Source organism: Sceloporus occidentalis, unplaced genomic scaffold (genome assembly GCF_023333645.1).
Source record: "Sceloporus occidentalis isolate IW3139 unplaced genomic scaffold, rSceOcc1.0.p SCAF_6, whole genome shotgun sequence".
NCBI lineage: Eukaryota > Metazoa > Chordata > Lepidosauria > Squamata > Phrynosomatidae > Sceloporus > Sceloporus occidentalis.
In genome coordinates this window covers 23,487,399-23,506,249 of record NW_028316986.1, presented here as the reverse complement: position 1 = coordinate 23,506,249, position 18,851 = coordinate 23,487,399, and the positions used below count along the sequence as shown (strand labels likewise).

At 43.9% G+C, this 18,851-nt stretch overlaps 1 pseudogene across 1 annotated transcript; it reads left to right on the top strand.

Annotated features, from left to right (window-relative positions):
• Window positions 1-898: 898 nt before the first annotated feature.
• On the top strand, window positions 899-17,218 carry LOC149310509 (transmembrane protein 121 pseudogene; annotated as a pseudogene). Its single transcript, XR_016281580.1, has 2 exons — window positions 899-2,055; window positions 15,579-17,218. The product of XR_016281580.1 is annotated as a transmembrane protein 121 pseudogene (transcript).
• Window positions 17,219-18,851: the final 1,633 nt, after the last annotated feature.

Genomic DNA, 18,851 nt, shown 5'->3' with positions numbered 1-18,851 from the left:
AACCACCCAAACCCAGCCTGTGCAAATAAAAACTACCAAGGGTGTTTTTTTTTGGGGGGGGGAGGCGGGGGGGAGGAAGCAGACCATGGACCCTGATTTGAATTTTGAGTTCAAAGTTTGAGTTTTGCTAGTTATTGCAACTGCTCAGCGTGACACATGGAGGAATTTGGGGATTTGCAGTTTACAAGGAATATTAGGGCAAAAAAAAAAAAGCCTCACTGATTCTGTCTGGAGTGAAATGAGAGGAGCTCAATGGAGGGGGGGTGACAGACACCTTGACCCCAACCCTGGTGACACCACTGCCTTGCCTTCCTTTGGGGTCAGGACCTTTGGTCAACCCTACTTGAGGGTGTGTCACCCACCCTCCCCTATTGACTCCCCTGGCCCTCCTCCTCCTCCTTCTCCTCCTCCTCCTCCTGAGGCCCCCAACCTTCAGCCACTGCCTCTTTTCCCTTCTCCAGACCCACAGAGAGGCTCCCACAAACCTTTCCAGTCCCAGCCTTTGCCAGACTGCAGCAGCAGCAGCAGCAGCAGCAGTGGCGGCTCCCTTCCCCTTCCCCTTCCCTGCCTTTTCCTTCCCTTGAAGCCAGGAGTTGTGGAGGGAAAGGCCCCAGAGAGGAAAGGAGAGGAGCTGACTGAGGGGAAAGTCCTGCGCCGTTGCCTGTGTCTCTCTCTCTCTCTTTGTGTGTGTGTGTGTTTTGGGTGGGAGGGTGTTGCTTTTTAACACACACACACCCCTCCCCTCCCCTCCCCTCCTCTCCTTCCTGCCCCTTCAGGGCTTGGGAAAGGCAGCTGGGAGGGGAGACTGAGGCAAAAGAGAAGACCGAGGGCTTTGGGGCTGGGGCTGCGAGTGGGGCCCCTCCTGGCCCCTTGGCGAAGAGGGAGAGGAGGCCAAGGGGAGCGCGCAAGGCAACGCTGGAGCAGCCTCGCTTGGGAAAAGGAGAAGGAGAAGCAGGAGCAAAGGGAGAGGAGCCTCAGAGGAGGAGGAGACCAGGCGTCCTCCTTTTCCCGGACCCGTCCTCCATTCCCAGCCTTCTTCGACCCAGGAGGAATTCCCAAACGCCCTCCATTTGGAGCCTGGATTGACATTAATATCAGGCTGACCAGACTCCCTCCTTTTTCCAGGACCTGTCCTCCATTCTCAGCCTTCTCTCCCGGAGGAATGCCCCAATGTCCTCCTTTTTGAGCATCCATCGACATTGATATCGGGCTGACCAGGTGTTCCCTTCTTTTCCCGGACCCGTCCTCCATTCCCAGCCGCCTTCTTCTCCATTTGGGGCAGGACCAAGGAGCGATCAGGGAGAGGACCTGTCCTCCATTCCTAGCCGCCTTCTTCCCAGGAGGAATCCCCAAAGGCCCTCCATTCTGAGCAGGACCAAGGAGCATGAAGGGGCCCTGAGCTCAGGCTGACCGGGACCCTCCTCCCTTCCCAGCCTTTCTCTCTCAGGAGGAATCCCCAAACGCCCTCCATTTGGAGCTGGACCACGAAGGAGGCAGTTCTCTTTCTAGGAGGGGTTTTTAAAGCTTTGGCTTGGTCATCTCTCTATCTTTGGTTTCTTGGAATGTCCTCCATTTTGCAGTGCCCTGTCCTCCTTTGCGGCGAGGGCATCTGCGGAGGAGAGAAAAGGAAAAGGGGGGATCGGGCCAGGCCAGTTTGGGGGGGTTTTGGGAGAAAGAGGAGGATCCCTGGGAGTGGATTCTGATCCCGGGATCCCCTGGCGGTGCTTCCATTGGCTGGCTGGTCTAGTGGATCCCTCGCTCTCTCTCCTTACCCTCCACCTTTTCCTGCCTCCCTCGGATCTCTTGGAGTGGACTGATCCCGGGATCCATGCGCAGGACTGGCGGCGCTTTCATTGGCTGGCTGGGCTAGTGGATCCCTCTCTGCTCTCCACCTCCTCCCTCCTCTCTCTCTCCCTCTTTCTTTCTTTTTCCACCAGCTGATCAACCGACTGGATCACGTCAAGAGCCCTCCTCCTCCTTTTCTACACAGAATCTTCCTTCTCCTCCAGAGAAGAAGAAGAAAAGGGATCCCAAGCTTTCCAAGACCAGCACTAGGTAAGAGGAATCCATCCCATCCTGCAAACCGAGCTCTTTCTTCAATGGGATCTCCCCCCCCCCCCCCCCGTTTTTGGTGGTTGAGGTTATTATTTTTAAAGGAAAACATGAGGGATTTCTTTGGAAAGCACCCAAAAGCTTCTCTCTCTCTCTCTCGGGTTGATGTTATTATTTCTAAAAGGGGGGAAAAGAAGAAGAAAAAACATTAGGCATGTCTTTGGAAAGCACCCAAAGCAGGCAGGCAAATGGCCCAAGGCTGCTGTCGTGGATGGATGGGTAAGGTGCCTTGAAAGGAGAGATCTTTTGTAAAAGGATGGACTCTAGAGCCCAGGCAAATTTGTATGACAACTTGCCAGGTACTCCAGCAAATGTGGGGACGGCCACCCCAGTGTGGTTGTGCAGGTCCAAAAAAGTGAGGGAAAGGGTGTGTGTATGTGTGTGTGTGTGTGTCGAAATCCTTAACAAAATTCATCTGGGGTTGTCACTTTGCATGAGAAACGGGGGCACTGTACCAAAGGTGGCACATGCCCTGCACTTTTTAGGCTCGAAGCAGAGAGGCAGTGAGTAATTCTGTGGCTTTTTCAATTTTATTGTACAAAAAGCAGCTTGTGAAGGGGCTGAGAGTGGGCCAGGGAGTTGGGGGCCGCAGCGCTGAAGCCAAGGGTTGAATCCAGAGATGGCAGGCAAGCGGTTCAAGCTCAAAAAGGAGGCACTCCTTTGCTCCCAGTCCAAATGGTTTCTCCCCATTCTTCCGGCTGGCTGCTGTCTTGAAAGAGGAAATGACTTGTGGGTAGCAGTTGTACAACTCCTACCTGGCATGCAAAGATATAACCATGTTAGTCTGCAGAACCAGTATGTAGAGAGATCTTGTTGCACCTTTGAGACTAACTAGTTGGGCTCAAAGGTGCTACAAGATCTCACCACCTGACATGCAGTTTGAGAATACGTATTATCATTATCTGTGCAAACTAGAACAGCTCTCTCTCTCTCTCACTCACTCACACACACACACACACACACAAATGTGTTCCATAAGCTGTGCAGAGAGAGATTGGTTGTGTACATCAGCCTTCTCCCAACCTGGCACCTTTTAGATGTTTTTGTACTACAAACCCCATCACCCAATCAATGTGACCTGTGGACAATGGGATTTGTAGTCTGACCCATCTAGGAGAGTCTCAATAAAGAAAGGTGGTGTATATGAATGGCCATATCCACCTTTTGCTTTTCTGCTGAGTGCTTTGGGCTCCTGAGGGAAGTATTCAGCAGCTTTGGTTGCCTTCTCTCGCATTCACCTGACTGACCCAGTGACAGATTTTTCCCATTCTGAGTGCCTCTTCTGCTGCAGTGAATTTAGCCTGGGCATTTCCCTGTGCTAAAAGCTGAGCCTGGGTTGCATTTTGTCTTTTGCCCTCTTCCGAGACTACTGAAAACCCTGCAATTGTGGTTGAATGCCAAAAGCTGACCCAGGTTCAGCAGTGAGTGGCAGTCGTACAATCGTACGAATGAATGAGCCCTGGTGAGTTGAAAACAGGTGGGCATGTGCTGCCGGCCGGTGAAAAGAAGCTGTGGAGGGAAGGAGTGGGAAACTTCCTGGCCAGCTTGCAGGATGTCTCCATTGTAGTCTTTGAACAGACTCTCTGTCCAGATTCGATTAAATGCCTCTGGCATAGTCTTTTAACTGGAGCAATGTACAAGGCAGCAAACACAGAGAATGGGGGAGAGAGCAGAAAAGGCATTATGCTTTACTTATGATGCCGCTGCCATGTGGAAAGCAAGCTAGGCAATAACCTTTCCGCTAGGTTATTTTTTCCATCAGTGAAACTGTGAAAGCTTTACCATGCAATCTGGAAATAAGCCTCATTTGCAATGCTGAAGAGGACAGGGTGGGATAGCTGTGGTGGAGCCCCTTTGCTCTTTTATCACACAGATCAGCCTTTCCCAACTTAGCACTCCCTGCTGGATGTGTTGGATTGCAACTCCTGTCATCCTCGAGCAGCAGGGATGTTGACAAAATATGATAGGAATTGTTGTGCTGAGTTGGGGAGGGTGCTGGTTTGGGCAAAGCTGTTATAAATCTTGCTTTGTTTGAGGGGATGTGGACTCATCATTCATTCAGCCATTCTACCAAATTGGCTCCAGAGACCAGTCAGTCCCCAGGGAATCCTTGCTGTGTCACAATGACCTGGTGCCTCTCTGTTCCTAACATGAAGAGAAGCCATGATGCCTCAATGGTGGTATATTTCAGACGGGAGATTAGCAAGGAGGGAAGAAAAATGGCTTTGTTGGCTCCATGTATAGTATCTGAACAACACCTGTTTCCTAGAAGCCTGATGTACATGCTGTATCTCCTGTTGAAAGAACACCAGGGTGTGGCATAATTTGAAACTTACCTCATGAGTTGGTCCATTTCTGTTCTTCAAATTGCTCTAGAACCAGGATGGGGAACCTGCAGCCCTCCATATGTTGCGGGACAACAGCTCCCTCCATTCCTGATCATTGGCCCTACCACCTGGGACTGCTAGGTCTGGGGTCTTTATGGCCACAGATACCCCAGACCAGCTTCAGTTCATATCCTGCAAAGGGAGGATAGAAAATTTCCCACTAGAATACCGATTCCACATGGTAAATGTAATGTCTAGGCCAGCTCTTGCATTATTTTTTGTTTAGCAATTTAGATCTGCTTTGCTGATGCTCATTAACACAAATAACTTTGCTAATAACAGTGTTTGCTTCTTTCTTGCCCTGAGCAAACTGCATGCTCAAATGGATAAACTCTAAGAGTCCTGGTGAGAGTCAGGTCAGGTGTGCCTTAGAGGACCAAGAGTGAGAAGAAGATGTAAATAAATAGAATAAAATAAAAATAAGAAATTAAACATATACACACAGAGACACACAAAACTCACTGAAGATAGTAGTTGACTCTTCCTACCTTTTTGCTACCCATAATATCTTCCAGTCACTAGGATATCACTTAAGTAAACTAGAGCAGGCTACTTGATTTACTGTCAGATGCAATATCAAAGCAGTCATCTTTGTAACACAGCAGTAATTTCAGAGCCACCAGTGACAAGTGACATGTGGTAACAATTTAAGAGAAATATTTGTTACTTGATTTTCCAGATTTCCATTCACGGAGAAGTAATACATCTTGGAATGTAAGGGTGCAACTTACACATTTCTTTTCCCAGCAAGTATGAAAAATGCACCTGTAAACAAAATGTAGAAGTAATGCACTATATTTAAAACATGTGTCATTTATATTGCGTTCCTCAAAATGGTGGGCTCCTGCATCATATATATTCCTACAGCATGCTTAACTTTAAGCCCAGAGGTTATGAATCAGAGAGCCTTGAGATGAGGTACAAGACTTTTAAATACATTATGCTTCTACTCTTTGATCAGTCTGTTCTATTCTATCTGACAGCCACACAGATAGTCTATGGAGTCCAAAACTGATTTCTCTAATCAGATTATTGGGTTTTTAAAAAAATTGCCCAGTCTTTGCTGCATAAGCCATTATTCCAAAATATAGACTTTGACTAAGGGCTTCTGTTGGTTCTAAATCAAATGGGCTTGCAATGTTATTGTTATTGTTGTCTGCCTTCAAGTCATTTCTGACAATGTTGCTTTGCCTTAAAGCTCCAGGAAGTTATTTTTTAAAAAACAACAACATTGCTTTTGTTACACCGCGTGTGTTAGGCAGAATGGGTGCTTTATACTTACCATCAGCCTCTAAACTTGCAGAATATATTAATAAAGCATTTTCCTGTTTCATTTATTTTCTTACAGGCTTTCCCCCACAAATAAACATTTATTTTAAGATTATTCCTAGGTTTTGCTTTGAGAATTCATAAACTCTGTCCTAGACAAACTCATTTGTTCACTGCTTAGATAGTCTGGTTTAGCAAAGGAGAGAGTGCTCTTGGCGGGGGAAAAGCACTCTCTGAACTAAAGAAATGTTTCCATAGATGCCACCCCTGCTTAGCTCCTTTTTGTGTTAACCAGCTGCCTTTACCTACCCGTAAATATATGGTACACTAGAGGCAGCTATTCTTAGTCCCAGTGTGAAGGCTGATTAGTCTACACCTGTCCATGTGTGTTACAGTCAACTGAGGACTAGGTCTGAGCAGGAGAAGCATATTGACTCAACTTGATCTGGCCCTAGGTCTCTGACAGCTGTTTTATTGCTTACTACTTAATGTGGTGGTGCAACTTAATACCTTGCTCTTAAAAACCAGTTACACATGAAAGAAGGATAAATGCAGGACAGCACAAATCTATTCCAATATTGCTCCTGCTTAGGGCTCTTGCCATCTTTATCAACGGATTTAGGCATGTGGCAGGGAGAATCTGATGTAGCCAAGAAGAAAGAACAATAAAGAGAACATAGACAATTTGTACTCACCGGCCAGTACTCGTTTTTCTTGTGTGGTGAACCTCCAAGTGTATGAAAAAGAGTGTATTTCAGAAAACCCAGACATTTAGCTGCCGTGGTAGCTGGCAACTTCCATGTTGGTGAGGTGTGTGTGTATATGATGAATCCACTCTTGGATTTAGTGAGAACATTAATATCCCAAACTTCAGAATTTTGGATAACTCTTTTAAAGTTCAGATTAAACCCAGAAAAGATTCATTGTCCCACTGACATAGAAGCTACCAATGGACACTGTTCAGCTGTTCTGGTTTTCCTGGGGCTCTGCTTTCCTTTGGGTTATTTTCCCTCCCCTTCTCCCTAAGCAGATCTGTTAGCAGCATTGATCTTGGGTTCATTTATGTGCCAAGCTATTTTCTGCCCTTGTCTATATGCTTAGTTGTTTCTTTTGTTGCTTTCTCCTTGTCTTTGCTGGTGCTCACATAGCTTCCCACACCTGCAGTTGTGCATGCCATTACCCTGTCTTCTCAAAGAAATCACTAAATAAATCCCCAATTCCCCCATCAAAGGCATCCTTACAGCTACTGCCCTTTCTAACTAAAACTGTGAAGATCTAGTGTTATATAGTGACTAACCACCCACTCTTTTGCACTTTCAGTTAGAAGTAAATTCCACTGTGGTCCATGGGGCATTTTTCCAAATAACAGTGCACAGAACTGCATTGCATGAAAGTCAGTTTGGATGTTCCCCCTCCCATGTAGCATGACCTTAAACAAGCCATTTTCCTTTAGCTGCAGAATCTTCAGTTGTAAAATGGGGACAATAATGCTCTCTATATTTTGTTAGGGGATCAAGATTGTTGTAAGGGTTTCTGAGGTAATGGATACAGGCTGCTTTGATCACTAGCAGATAACTGTAGAAATAACAATTCTGCCCATACATTTATGCTTCCTTTTGAAATTTGGCTTCTGAGACAATAATAGGGTACCCCTAAAGTAATGCACATGATAGTCTTGAAGTAATACTGAAATATGCCTTTTATTTAATTTATAATATTTCAAAATTACTTCTTTTTGCTCAACCAAGAAGCACAAAGATCATAAACTTGGATTCACAAATTCACAAGACAGTCCAAATGTAAATGCATTTATCTGCTTTTGTGCAAATATTTTATTTTATTTATAATGTTTCAAAACTATAATTCCATTTTGTTCAGACCAAATGTATAATGATCATGAAATTAACAATTGAAACCACATACATTTTAATTAATTATTTCTAATTTCTAAGCTCTCTGAGGTGTGGGACTGGCGGAGATTTTTCCCCAATGTGCTTTCCTAAAAACTTGCTGCAAATACATTGCAGACTGCCTACCAATCCACCGACCACCACTTTAAATAGATCTAGAGTGTGGAAGCCATACTGGGTATGTGAAGCCAAAGGCTTTCATGGTCGGCATCCATAGTTTTTTGTGAGTTTTTTGGGCTATGTGGCCATGTTCTACAAGAGTTTATTCCTGATATTTCGCCAGCATCTGTGGCTGGCATCTTAGAGAATGGTACTCTGAAGATGCCAACCACAGATACTGATGAAACATCAGGAATAAACTCTTCTAGAACATGGCCACATAGCCCGAAAAACCCACAAAAAATATACTGGATATGTTTAGCCTGGGGAAGAGAGGGTTAAGAGGTGACAGGATAGCCATGTTTAAATGTTTGAAGGGTTGTCATATTAAGGATGAAGAAAGCTTATTTTCTGCTGCTCCAGAGACTAGGAGAGCAGTACACAGAGCAATGGATTCAAATTCCAGGAAAAGAGATTCCATCTCAATATTAGGAAGAACTTGACAGTAAGGGCTGTTTCACAGTGGAATATGTTGCCTTGGGGTGTGCGGAAGTCTTCTGTAGAAGTTTTTAAGCAGAGGCTGGATGGCCATCTGTTAGGGAGTGCTTTGATTGTATTTCCCTGCATGGCAGGGGGTTGGATTGGATGGTCCTTCTGGTCTCTTTCAACTATATGATTCTGTGATCTAGAGAGCACTGACTTGGAAGAGTTTGTTTTTAGTAATTTTCTCCCATTCTGCTTCACTTCTCTGACAAAAGATTGGGGTGGGTGGGAATACCTAATGGAGGAATGTGAGTCAAATTGAATGATGGTTTCATTCCCCTCCCACTTTTAATGTAAAGAATAGATCCTTCTTCTTTTATATGTGAACATTGTAGGGATGCTGGTAAAATACATATGGTTGTCCATCATGTGTGCATTGGCTAAGAAGCTGCTTTGAACTTGTCAAGTGACAGTACTTCTGAGAAGCCTTTGTAGTGACACAGAGGCTTCAGTGGTATTCCATTTTATGCAGGGAGAGAAAAGAGCCTTTCTGGCTGGAAAGTGACTTAAGAGGGAGTTTACTCTTAATAGAGAAATAGCTCACTTAACAACACCTCTGATAAGGGAGCTCTTTTTTACAGTTTTTTAATGCTTCCTCGACTGTAGCTGAGTGTGCCTGGTTACCCTACAACTAATAAGGTAAACAGCAGCTGTCTCCAGAATCTTATACTGAGCATGCATGAGCAGCGAAACAGAGAGAAAAGGGGAAAGAAGATTAACCTGTCTCTCCAGCTTCTCCCAGTGTGTTAAAGAATCATAGATCTATATGTCTTACCATCAAAATGAGAATCATAAGAAAAGTGGATTCTAGTGAAAGAAAGAAAGAAAGAAAGAGAAAGAAAGAAACCCTGGAACCTAATCCTGCTCTTTCTTTATTATTTCCACTTCTGGTACCAAATCCTGTGTTAGAGAAGTAATGCCCAAAAATATATCTACTTTGTTAATTGAGGTATAGAAGGCTTTTGCCTGGAGTGATGCTACGTTCTGAACTCTCAGAAAGGGAGACGAAGGGTGTATCCACAATGCAGAAATAAAGCAGTTTGACACCACTTTAACTGCCATGACTCTATCCTACAGAATCCTGAGATTTGTACTTTGGTGTGGCACCAGAGCTCTCTGACAGATCAGGCTGAGTACGTCCAGGGATGTAGCCAAGGGGGGGGGGTTCTTGGGGTCCGGACCCCCCCTTCCATTAGAAAAATGAGTGGTGTGTGCTGCTGCGCCGCTGCACCCAAGCCCCATTATAATGGTGGCACTTAGTCTGGACCCCCCCCCCTTTCCTAAAATCCTAGCTATGTCCCTGGTACGTCACCAAACTACAAATCTCAAGATTCCACAAGATGGAGCCACGGTAGTTAAAGTGGTGTCAAACTGCTTTATTTCTGCAGTGTGGACGAGCTATTAGAAGAGATTCAGGGAACTATAGGCAAGTTAGTTTAATGTCTGATGTAAACTGGTGGAAATTGTTATTAAGGATAAAATCAACAAGCATATAGTCCTGCAGAAGATTCAGCATGACTCCTGTATAGGTATGTCCTGCCTCACTAACTTTTTAGAGTTTACTAGAAGTGTCAATACTAGAAGGGTCAATAAATATATGGACAGAAGTGATCTGGTAGAGATTGCTTTTCTGATCTTCCAAAATACTTTTGATAAATCCCACAGTAAAGACCTTTGTTCAAACTTAGTCGTGGGATAAAAGGAGAAGTCCTGTCATGGAACTGAAAATTATTTAAAGGACAGGAAGTAAAAATGAATGCCCAGTTCTTACAATAGAGGGATTTGAGCAACCTTGGGGATCTGTATTGGCCTGGTGCTTTAACTTGTTATAAAAAAGCTGAAATTAGGGTGAAATAGAAACTGGCCAGGGCTGCTGCCACACTGCAGAGTTAATGCAGTTTGACATGGCAATAACTGTCATGGCTCCATCCTATGGAATCCTGGCATTTGTAGTTTGTTGTGGAACCAGAGCTCTGACAGAGAAGGCTAAATGTCTCACAAAACTACAAATCCCAGAATTACATATTATGGAGCCATGGATGTTAAAGCAGAGTTAAAGTTCATTAATTCTGCAGTGTAGATGCAGCCCAGGTTTGCTGATGCCACTGAATTATTTAGGGTGGTGGGACTGTAAGTGCATGTATACTATAGAAATAATGGAGTTTGACACTACTTTAAGTGCTGTAGCTCCATCCTATGGAATCCTGGGATTTGTTGTTTTACAAGCTCTTTAGCCTTCTCTGCCAAACAGTGCTGATGCCTCACCAAACTACAAATCCCAGGATTTTGTAGGGAGTTTATCAAACAGGAGGAATTTCTCTTAAATTCGAATGAAAAAAAGTGGGGCCAGAATGCATTCACTTAAAGTCACTAGTTTAGCGCAATTACGTGAATACGCATTGCATTCGAACTGGCTTCCCGTTGCCTGAAAATAGCATGCCGTTGCCCGAATTTGCGTGTGGCAGTCTATCACGCAATAATGTTAAACTCCATGATTGCGTTCAGATTGCCGTTGGATTATACTTCCAATTTCCCTTGTCTGATAAACTCCTAGGATGGAGCCATGACAGTTAAAGTGGTGTCAACCTGCATTATTTCTATATTGCACATGCACCCTGAGAACTTATTATAAGGAGATCAAAAAAGGACTGGGAGAATGGATAGTAAAAAGGCAAATGAGATGAAAGATTATGAATATTTTGGCAAAACCCCCTCAACTTACCCATGTACTGATGGGTCCTTAGGTGGCAGTGACTGACCAAGAAAGCAATTGTGGCAGATATTTCAATGAAAAATGTCAACCCAGTGTGCAGCTGTTGTAAAAGAGGTAAATTCCTTGTCACATATAATTAGAGGATTCACAGTGAAGATTGCAACATACAAAGTTCACAGGGACTTTCACGACTAGCCTGCAATATTGGCAGCCATAAGGTGGCTGCCCCACTTTGCTGAATGGGAGGGCTGGTTGCCCTTTATCATATTAGGCTGACCATGTTCTGTCAGAAAAAAAAAAGCAATGACTCCACATGCAAGAGCTGAATGACTGCCTGCAGCCTATGCCACTTGGCAGCATGTGCATTTGTGATCAACCTATCTGTTCAAAAACAGTGATAGGTTCTCATCTCCTTCCTCTCCCCTTGTTTTTTCACTCAGCATCTCATTCCCTTCTCATGCTGTTCCCTATTATGATACAGTTCAGCCTTTCCCTCACTCTGCTAATGCCTCTCTGGCACGTGGGTCTCTCATCGCAGCAAAAGCATTCATCCTTGGCATTTTAAAGATCAACTTAACAGCAGCCTTAACAAACCTCACCATTACAACCTTCCCAATATCATGTGTGACTAATAGATGTGTGAGAGCCAGAGGCACAGAAAATACATGATTCTGCCATTGACACCTGCAGCAACATGGAAGAATAAGCTGAACTTGAGTACTTCTGTGTTTCAAAAGCCATTTTGCTCGGTAGGATAGGCTCCACTTTTCAGTAGCTCATGACTTGAATTATTTGAGGCATAGAGTGATGCACAAGGAATGTGCAAAGCTGTGATGTTACATCCTTTGTTCCCAAATGTTGATGCTAGCAGTTCAGAAGCATTGTTACCTTCCAGGAAACTCTTGTTATCTTAATGTTTGCTAAGCAACCTCTGAACTTCTGCCACAAAATACCAATTTCCAAGTATTCCTAGAACAAAAGTTGGGCACCTATGGCTCTCCAGATGCTATTGTATTGTAATTCCAAGCATCTCCAACTATTTGTCATGCTGGTTTGGGCAAGAGGGAGCCCAGCAATGTCTGGAGGGCTGCAAGTGCTTCATCCAAACTCTGGAAAAAATATCATTTGAACTGTAACTCAGCTGCAGCAAGTATAGGGGAGGAAATCAGAGAAGTGGCTGGTCAATGGGCATACTGGCAGGGGTTTCTAGGAATAGCTCCGCCCTATTGTAAATAACAATCTAAAGCAGGACATGTGACATAAAGCAGATCTGCATAGCTGAAAGAAAATTGGCGTTAATCAGGAATATATTTTAATGTGAAAAAGGTGTGATCAGTGTTCTGTTCTAGTATTGAAAAAGTAATTCCTGGGCTCATAAGCCTTTAATTCTACCCCTTTTGACTTTTACACCAGGTCCCTCTTGCTGAATCTCGTGGTTCTAATAAAAAAGCAATAACCACAACACAAAACAAAATTTAAAAATAACAACACCCAGTAGATCTTGCAACCATGATAACTGCCCAGATTCAGAGATGCCACTTTCCTTCCTACTCACATGTATGTGTCCTTGGAGAAGCAGCATCTACAGAAGAATCTCAGCTGCAGTGCAATTAGGTTAGAAAAAGGTCTGCTCACATGAGAATCTGAAAACCTGCAAGTGGTATTTAACAAAACGCTTTGCATCCTTAGCTTGGAAAGGTTCTTTTAATGAGGATTTCACCTCCCAGAGTTCCCCAACCAATATGGATAGCAGAGATTCTAGATGTTGTAGTCCAAAACTGTAACTTTTCCAAGCTCAAGCTGACAGAGATGGCACGCGATGCCATTTGGAACGGCACCCGGCGGAAGGTGGAACAGATGCATGCTCCTCTTCCTCCTCCTCCCAGACCTTTCCTGGCCTCCTGTTTCCTCTCCAGAGGCTGGGAAAGGGGCAGGGGAAGAAGTCCTGCTCCAGAAGTCCCTCCCCTGGAGGGCAGAAGTCCCACTCTGGAAGTCCTGCCCCCAGCACCAGGTAACATCTGGTGCCAGAAAAACATTAATTGGGGCACTTGGCCTTGAAAAGGTTTGCCATCACTGAGTTAGGATGTTGTGAACTAAGCTTACAATCTTGTAACGTTTTCATATTCACTATGACAGTGGCACCATTGCCACAAAAGTAGTCTCCAAACCGTACTTAAAATCTAGTCAGCTGTACAAAGGGATGGAGAGCTACGGTGGTGGCAGCATGGCACTGAAAGATAGTGCATTCAGCCCCTTTGTACCAGTGAATGGTGCTGCAACGAGGATTTGCAACAAGTCCCCACAGAGGCCCCTGCTTCTGCTAGTCACACTGTCCCTTGCTGAAAGCAGGAGGCTTCAGCACCATGCTTTCCAGCCCTGCAGAACTCTGTCCATCAGTACAGGTGCCTAGATTTTAAGGTAGGTTTCAGGGGTTGGATCAGAGGATGGATCACATCCATGATATTGTGGCTACATGTCCAGTGCAAGATCTTGACCTCTGTTTAGACGTAAAGATTTCAAAAGACCCTTGCTTAAGAATTAAAACTCTGTTCTCAGCATACTGGAGACTGTCATCTAATACATATACCATATATACTTGACTATAAGTCAACCTCATGTATAAATTGAGAGCAGGTTTGGGGGCAAAAATTATGGATTTTGATATCACCCACGTGTAAGTCGAGAATAAAACTTCAGGGCATGTAACAAAAGATGTAAAGGATGAAGAAAAAGAAAATGATGCCAAAGCACATTTCTATTTTCCCACCCAAACATTTAAAAAGGCCAGAAGCAGCACCACAGAGGAGAGAATAAAGGGGTTCTGTGCTTCTGTTGGGATGGACTAAGCTCTCATCTTTTGTCACTCTACTTAGAGAAGGGAATGGTTCGTTTTTCGATAAGAGTTAAGATACATTGACCCATGTATAAGTCAACCCAGGTTTTTTGAAGTTGTGTTTTGACTAAAATTTCTAGACTTATATGTGAATATATACCGTATCTGTATAGAGGTGTTTCATGTGGTTCTGCGTGGCCCTGCCCTGAAGTCAATTTGGAGTACATACCAGCTTCCAGTCTGGCCTTACCTGCTGAGGTCAGGCATATGGCCAACACTGTTTTTCTTCCAGCTTTTGCTAAAGACATTTGTATTCAGCCAAGCCTTCCCTGATTAAATGATCAGCCAAGATTTTATTAATGTAATTGTTTCTGGAGTTTATATGTGTTTATTCCCCCTCTTCCTATCTGGCAATTTTATTTCTTATTGTATGGCTGATGATTCCCCCCCCCTCTTAAATGTTAAGTTTATAAATTAAAACAAAAATCTCTATATATGCCAACCCTAAGAAGTATTAAGCATTTCTTCCAGCCACAGTTAGCATATTTTCTTCTTTTAAAATAATGGTTTGGACTTAGACTAATACTATCTTCCACAGAAGAACTGGACCAATGGATTGTTTCCATTGGCAGAGGAAGGAAGGCAATTTTCACCCATACCCCTTCCAAACTGCAGCCTCATACACCTTTAGAAAAAATGTTTCCAAAGTTTGGTGGATCTGCAGGAAATGTAAGGGGAAATACAGGAGAGAAAACAGGGGGGAAATCACCTCTTCCATCTCCTGCAGCAAAAGCCTGCAATGGACCAGAATACCTCTGATAGACAAAAGGAGCTTTTCCATTCATACAGCAGGACTCAGAGCCCACCCCTATGCTTTGTATTGATTAACTCTTTCTCTCTAAGTGCTCCAAATGAAGGCCATATCGAGACTGATTTTAAAGTCCCAAATTTTGTTTCTGTTCTTTCCAATTTTATGCTGGGCTAAAATAAACCGCCCTGGGGAACTAGCATAAAAAGTCTCTGATCATACCGGGTGCTGACAGAAAATATTCTGGGATAAACAAAACGTGTACGGATTTCCAAAATAAAATCAGTAAGAATAGGAACAATATCTGGGGCTTTCTGGTCTTTTAAATCAGCCTGGATACGCATGAAGTATTATTATCCAAGGCCAAATGGATATATTCTGCTGCTTGAGGCAGAGTAGTAAATAGTATCTCCCCCTATTCACATTAAATTAACAATATTCCAAAACAGCCTAGATTTTGTTTTTTCTACAAGCACCTCTTGCCTATCTCTGCCATTAAAACAATTAATTCAATAACTGACAATTTTCTGCCCTTTCATGACACCCAGAATCTACTCCTTCCCTCACTTTGCTTATTGATAGGTGCCACCCTGCTATTACCTGCATATCACGTATTATTGCTTGGAATGCAAATTTAATGCATTCAGGCTAGCTTGAATTTAAAATCCATGTGTAGTTTTCACTGCTAAGAGTCCTAAATCCATGCTGTTCCCCTGAGATATAAGGACAGCTGAATTTGCATTGTGCAATTGAAGGGTCATTAGAAGTAGAGAGAGGGAGAGCAGACATACCCATCAAAAGATGCAAATCATCCAATGTGTCATGAATGAGTATAGTGCAGGGCTGTGCTTTAACAGAAATCTCAATGTTTCACTGATGAGTATATTTGTCTTCTTTTTTTCAGGATGGTTCCTCCTCCGCCTGTTAACAAACCCCATGTCTGCCTATCTACCACACTCATCATGAGCAGCATGGTGCTGATGGATGCCTACCTGGTGGAACAGAACCAAGGCTCCAGGAAATTGGGCATTTGCATCATGGTCTCAGTTGGAGACATCTGCTTCCTGGTTGTGCTGAGGTATGTGGCAGTTTGGGTTGGGGCTGAGGTAAGGACTGCCAAGCGAGGCTATGCCATGATCCTTTGGTTCCTGTATGTCTTCGTGTTAGAAATCAAAGTCTACTTCATCTATCAGAACTATAAGGCGGACCGTAAAAGCTTGGACCTCATGGCCCGCAAGGCATTGACTCTTCTGCTGTCCATCTGCATCCCAGCCCTCTATGTGCTGCTGGTAGCTACAGAGCAGATGGAGTATGTCAGGACGTTCAAGAAGAAAGAGGACCTTCGTAATCGTCTCTTTTGGGTCATTGTCGACATGCTGGATGTGCTGGACATCCAGGCAAACCTTTGGGAGCCTCAGAAGAAAGGGCTTCCCATTTGGGCTGAAGGCCTGATGTTCTTCTATTGCTATATCTTGCTCTTGGTTCTCCCATGTGTCTCACTGTGCGAAATAAGCATGCAAGGGATCAGTATTGTGCCGCACCGCATGATGCTCTACCCAATGCTGAGCATGCTCACCATCAACATCACCACCATCTTCATTCGGGGGAGTAACATGGTGTTCTTCAGGGACATCCGTGTTTCTGGTATCTTCATGGGGAAGAACGTACTGGCCATTGTCCTCAAAGTCTGCATGTTTGTGCAGTACAGGAAGCATTTGCACCACACACCAGCAGGATCTGGCTCCACAGACCCTCAACAACATAACACCACTTCCCAGCCGCAGCCTGTCATGCATCTCTTGAAACCACAGAACCAGACTCCCTGTCCTGAGGGACTGGGCCAGGAGAACACATGACATATGGTGTTTCCACATACCGGGCAACAAGTAACACCTTCTGTCTGTGATTGTTAGGATCAAATGCAAAGAAGGACTGAGGAGTCTCTACTGAGCCCCACAGATTCAGTCCTCCAGAAAGTTTGTGAGCGACCTTCTTCCCTTCTTCCTATTGAACAGACATGCTGCTGGAAATTGGAATTTCCCTGGGCTGAGATAAGATCAGTGGTGGAGTGAGACAGAACAAATCCCATTGTTGGTGCCAAGGTGCAAGTGGGCAGATGGTAAAGTCAAGACAGGTGGACCATGAAGAGGAGCAGTTCCAGGGTCAATAATCAGCTCAGTGGTAACAGTGGAGTAAAGCAACTAACAAAATTAAAATCCTTTGCCTTTCATGCAGTCAGCTGTTCCTCAATTGGAAATTGTTTTGGAATGTAGCTGATTCTGTTACTTGCAGTAGATCTTGGATTATGAGGAAAGCATCTTTTCTGCATCAGTTGGATCCATAAGTTTTTATAATTTTGGTGACCTTCCTTTCTGGGAGGGTTGGAAGAAGCTGCGTCTGCTGCTTGACCCCTTAAAATCCTGGGGAGTGCCTGGGGCGAGGGCATAGGGTTTGCATCCATTCCAGAGCCACCTTGACTTCTGCTGTGGAAACATGCTGGTTCATGATCCCCCTTCCCCCCCCCCCACATGTTCTTCTCTTTTCAATAAATGAAGGCAAAGCCGTGATGTTTGCTAGTGTCTTCTTTATGCAAGCATCTTCCTGCCTCTCAATCCCCCGCCCCACTCCAAAAAAACAAAAAACAAAATAAAAACATGATGTATTGACCTGGAAGATGAGAAGGATGTACATTTCAGCTGCAGGAAAGAAAAAGAATTGAGAGGGTGAAAACAGCTTTCACTTTGTCACTACATGGATCATGTTACTGCTCAGTTCTGAATACTTTCTTTGAAAAAAAATCCACCCAATATAAAATTATTCTTTGGAAATTCTGTCTGGATCCATTCAGGCATTGGGGGCAAAATTTTATTCTGATCAAATTAAGGAGCAGGTGCAGCCTTTCGTTTTACACAATACCCTCAGCCTGACAGTGTTCTTGTAATTTGGTAGAGACCACTGCAGAAATACCTGATCTCAGGGAATAGAAAGACAGAAAATTGGCAAGGTGGTTCCCTTTGTCCACTGTGGGAGGCTTTAAATTGCTAACCTTTGTATGGAGACCAGAAAGAAAGAGGAGACTTCTGCATCTTTCCCCCTTCCTGTTAATTATTTTTATCTGTCTTCTAATTCTTCACTTTGCAGCCAGAACCTATGTATTTCTGCTCAGAAGACAATCTCAAAGGCAGTTTGTTCCTATGTAAGCATGAATAAAAGATGCAGGCATATAGCTATTGGGAAGGGGGACAAAATGAGAGTATTGCCCTCAAAGATTCTGCCCCCCTCTTAAATTTTTCTTTGGCCCCCAAATGTCTTGCATTGCATTAACTTAAAATTTCTGTAGAAAATTTAGAAGTAGTGTGTAGGCATCCAAGGAAAAGGGACAACAAAAGATACCAAGGGAATGCAAACACAGCAAATAGAAGGGCTCTAGGTATGAAGAATATTTAATATCTCACTCCCTGCAATGCTAGAAATTTGTGGACTGAAGGAAAATACCATGGGGAACAGAATTCTTATTTCAGGAGGCAGTGTCCACATTTGCCCTTCTTGGAGCTGTACCCCTGGTGCAACTCAAAAGCTATAAAATAAATAAAATCAAGGCTTCATCCCTCATATTGTAATAACCACTATATACCCACCTGTCTCTCTAGTTTTGCTGCAAGCATGTTAGACCATTGCAGTTTTAATGGAGGTACAGAAGAAAGAATTTTGACAGATGAATCAGAAAGGCTGCCTCTTCTCAAACTTGGGGTGCATCTGCACTGTAGTACTAATGCAGTTTGACACCACTTTAACAGCTATGGCTCCATCTTACAGAATCCTGGGACTGTGGTTTTGTGAGGCAACAGCACTCTTTGGTAGTTAAGGCTAAAGACCCTGTAAAATTACAAATCCCAGGATTCTAAAGGATGGTGCTACAGCACATAAAGTGGTGTCAAACTGCATTATTTCTACAGTGTAGATGCACCCTTGCTTGCTCTGAGTCTCTTCTTCCATCCCAGTTGAACTTCTTATCCTAGGTTTGTGCCCACTGGCTATTGATAACATTTGTGTAAATGAAGACAATTATACCAGCACAACAGTTTTGTTTACTGTTTCTTATACAAATAACAACAGCAAGCAGCATTCCACAACAGCAGTTGCCCCAAATGTCAGAGTGACTGTCCCTCTTTACCCT